Here is a 4,434-nt window from a genome sequence, read left to right as displayed (position 1 = left end):
ATCTTATATATTATTTCCGAGTTTGTGGTTTCGTGTCGCGCTATCTTCGACTTTGTTCTGCGCTCGAGTCACGTGATATTCAGCTTACATTATCTCAAAGACCATATGAGGTGCATGGTACAAAAAAAGTAAATAAAATGGTTCTGAAACAGTGAAATCGTATTCCACTTACTGCATTAAAGTAAAATTACTCCTGATACTCTGCATCAGTTCCTTTCTCAAACACACCCACTCCAACATGTCGCGCAGAGCGTGGGTTATGCTAGTACATGTAAATGTCGCAGTCGCAGCTAATACAACTTCCACAGAAGGCAAATGGCAATTACTAGTTTGGTGATAATTCATTTATTTTTCTTCAGAAGTGACACAGAAGGCACTTCAAGAATGGATGTCACAGATCAGCATTACCACCTGCTTTCATCATTGGTGCTCATATCATTGAAGCCCCAGTCTGCAGACAGTTTCCAACCTTTGACCAATGAATAGGCAATGTACCCTGGATATGATCGGACTTGGATATGAGAGATATCACCTGACCCTTTTGGAGAGCTAAAAACATAGGACGACATAAAACCGTTTTATGTGTTCCACCCTTCCACCGAGCCGCAACTCCTGCAGTTGCATTGCATGTTGGGAGGCCCAGAAATCCATAGCTGCACCTGTTTGAGCTTCTCCGATCCTTGTAAACCTGTCCTCTTTCTGCTGCAACACCTCAGCACACTCCGTGTTTCAGAAATACTCCAGCCTCTCGTCACATTGTTAATATATTCTGCAAACTAGCACTGTAAGAGAACATACATACTGTACTTTTACGACATCTCTTGTTTGCATTCTGCATGAGGGAACAATGGTAAAAATTCCATATTTCACTCTATCCAGGCCAATTTGAGGGATGTCTTCTGCATCCTTAACTACTTCTAAAACCCATTTGCAGAACGGATTGTGGTAGCTATGAATGTAATTGTTCATCAATGCATCTTTATGAGATCTTTATTTTTGATACACGTTGTTTTAAGTTATTGTGAACGGAATTTAAAACATTTGGGGGAAAGCTTCATGAGAAAGTTTATATTGGTTTGGGTTAAAAGAGTAGTTTACCGAGGTTATACTGTGTAAAGTATATGTTGTAAATGGAATTGGTATTTGTTTTTTTTTACCTCAGTGAATCGCTAAATTTAAATGTCCTCTGTTTCTAAAGAGTTCCAACAACTCTCTTCATCCTTTCCTACCATAGGGTTTCTAAGATTCATTTGCAGAAGTTCCCTATAGAAATGTTCCTTTACATTCTGATCTCTTAGTTTCCATACTCTTCTCCTTGGGATGTAAGGTTTCCTCTTTTCCCTGCTCCAACTTAACTGTACATCACACACTAGCAGCTGATGTTGTGAGGCACATTCTTCTCTTCCTATTGCTTTCACATCCTTATCCAACTTCCTATCTAATCTCCTAACTAAAAAGTAGTCTATCTGACTCTTTATACCTCCTGACTCACAAGTGGTCGGTCTGCTCGGCCTTTTCTTAAACAATGTGTTGCAGCCGACCATATCTAAAGCGTCCCCAAACTCAAGTATTCTTACACCTTCAGTGTTTCTAACTCGGAAACCTGACCCATCATGCACACCCTCAGATCCTTCTGCCAATGCTCCAACATGTCCATTCAAATCCCCTCCGATCACAAATTCTCTCTCGCTAATTCCTGAAACAACATGCACAAGTGTGTCCCAAAACTCATCCTCCTCACTTAATCATATCCTTGGGGCATATTTTGATACTACTGTTAATATATGCTTTTAAGCCTGGTGTTGGCTTAGTGGTTAGGGTGGCGGCTTGGGATCCCAGGGTCCTGAGTTCAAGCCCTGTTGGCTGCTGAATTAACACCAGGGGGTTGACTCAGCCTGTCATCCTTCCGAGGTCGGCGAAATGAGTGCCAGTGTACTGGTCCCGGTGTATGCCCCGGTTAGAATAGGTGTACCATATCCCTGTGTGTCGTAAGAGGCGACCAGGGTTGGCGTCAGGAAGGGCATCCGGCCATAAAACATTGCCTCAAGAAAAAGCCAAACCCCTGCACAGCAGGGAAAAATGGCTGTAAAAACGGTCATTTTTTTTTTTTGTTAATATATGCTTTTCAAACAACATCGTTGGGACTATAACTCTTGCATTTACCCTCCTAACCTCTAACACCTTCTCCACCCACTTCTCAGCCACCATAATGCCAACACCACCACTTCCAGTCACAACCGATCGAAAATAATGTATACCTATCATGTCTACCTGTGACCATTCTTGCAACACCTCCCCTCCACCTTGTTTCTTGCACACAGCATACATCCAATCTTCTGTGGCTCAAAGTTTTTGCTATCTCACCAGCTATACCACACATAGTACCAACATTCAGACGAGCAACTCCAACGCCTATCTTGTCATGCTGAGTGGGTGCTTTATGCATGACAGGTTTGCTCCCATTTTAAATTTGTACAGCCATATATTTCAAAGAAGAAGAAAGTGAGGGAACCCGAGTATAAAGGCCACCCTCCATGGTATATGCCACAGCAACCCCAGACATCAGTGCGCTTACATGACCTGATGCCGTAACACCAGCAGTCCAATGGCCAAGTGGGTGACCCAGCCCACTTCAGGGACACCCATCCATGCATGACGTGGCACTAAAGCAGATGGGGTATTATTCGCCTGCTGATAGAGCAGCCTCCCAGTATGCTATGACTGGGTTTGGGCTCCTATACTCTCAGGCAGTAAGTGCCAACCTGTTAAGTAAGACACACACCCTGTATCATCTGGACAATGCAGCAACACTACCCAGTGTCACCACAGCAACAAACCAAGATGGGGAAGCACACAACTCAGGTCCCCATTTCACCAAAAGGCATAGTTGCGGCATGTTATTGTGGCTGGATGCCCTTCCTGACACCACCACAGTATCAGGTGTGGATCTAGCCTTTGTCGAAGGAGACATATCCGACAAGGCAGCAGGGGAATTTGCAATCAGAGTTTCCTTCTGCTCGGTGGACTGCCGACCAAGGCTAAAGAGCTCCACCTGCCCAAGTTGGGTTGGTGAGTGCAAAAGCATGTTCTCACATCTGAGAACCATCCACACTACACCTCTATGATACCAACTTATTCCGAGATCCTCCAGACATTTAGCTAGTGCCCTCAAGAGCACTGTTACCATGGTGTACCACAAGGAGGTAGTCTGGAAGTCTTGGCGAGGGTAGAGGCTATGTTCCAGAAGGAAGGACTTACACACGCAGCCTTCTTTTCGCTCACAGAGCTATCTGGTGGCCGAAGCTAAAAACAAGGAATGGTAAACCACAGCTCACCTTACTACAGCACTTGACATATACACGTACCCGGTGGGAAACCACCACATCCACCATAGAGGTAGATGATGATAATGGTTGTGAGGAACTGAGTTATAGTTTTTAAAAAGTGTGTTTGTGTGTGTTATTTGTTGTTATCTCCATATGTGGTTTTCAGAAGGTGGAACAGAGTTTAGATCTACCTTGTATTTGCCAAACTTTATCGTCGTGATCAATGTTGTTGCAATGGTACGAATGAAAACTTTGTGCAACATATTGTATACCTTGGATGATATTTCTGTCCATTTAGAGACACCCTCAAATCTTTCATTCAAGCTTCTGGGTCTCACTATCTGCCATGATCTTTTCTGGGAAAGCCACATATCCAACCTGGCCGCCAAAGCCGGTCGCCGACTGGGAATCCTCTGTTGTGCAAATTTCTTCCTCAGCCCACCTGAGCTCCTGACCATATAGAAAGCTTTCGCCCACAACCTGATGGATACTGCTCTCCCCTCTGGGCTGGTGCTCCTGCCTCTCACCTTTCTTGGCTTCACGCTGTGGAAACCAAGGCATTTTGGATCATTGGTATCTCCCGCGGTGAGGCTGTGTCTATGGGCCTCTCACTCTCTCACCGCAGCCAGGTTGTTGGTCTTTCTGTCTTCTACCGTCTCCTCTCTGGTCTCGCCCCCCCCTGCTCTGTGTGCAATATGTACCCCCCCCCATATTTCCGCAGGGTGCACAAGGTCCGCCAACAACCCCCTTCTGGTAAAACTACCAAAATCACGAATCACTGCTCACCTTCACTCTTTCATCCCCACCTTTGGAATAAACTCCCACACTCTCTTCGATCCCATTCTTCCCTGCAGGTGTTCAAAACAGCTGTTCACCACCACCTACTATCTTCCCCCATCCAAAACCTCGATCTTTTCTACCCCGTTTAATCCACCCCAAACCCACCTCCTTCAAATTTCCTGCTTTCCTTCCCCACATCTCCTAATGTCGCTGTTCCCCACTATTTTTTTCCTTCCCTCTCCTGCCCCTCTTGTCCCATCCCCCCCCCCTTTTGCTGTGCGTTGTGCGTTAGCTCTCATACGAGCCTCGACAATGTATTCAAATTTTT

Source organism: Eptatretus burgeri, chromosome 3, assembly GCF_056783735.1.
Source record: "Eptatretus burgeri isolate ZD-2024b chromosome 3, Ebu_testis_v1, whole genome shotgun sequence".
NCBI classification, from domain to species: domain Eukaryota; kingdom Metazoa; phylum Chordata; class Myxini; order Myxiniformes; family Myxinidae; genus Eptatretus; species Eptatretus burgeri.
This window is presented reverse-complemented; position numbering follows the sequence as displayed.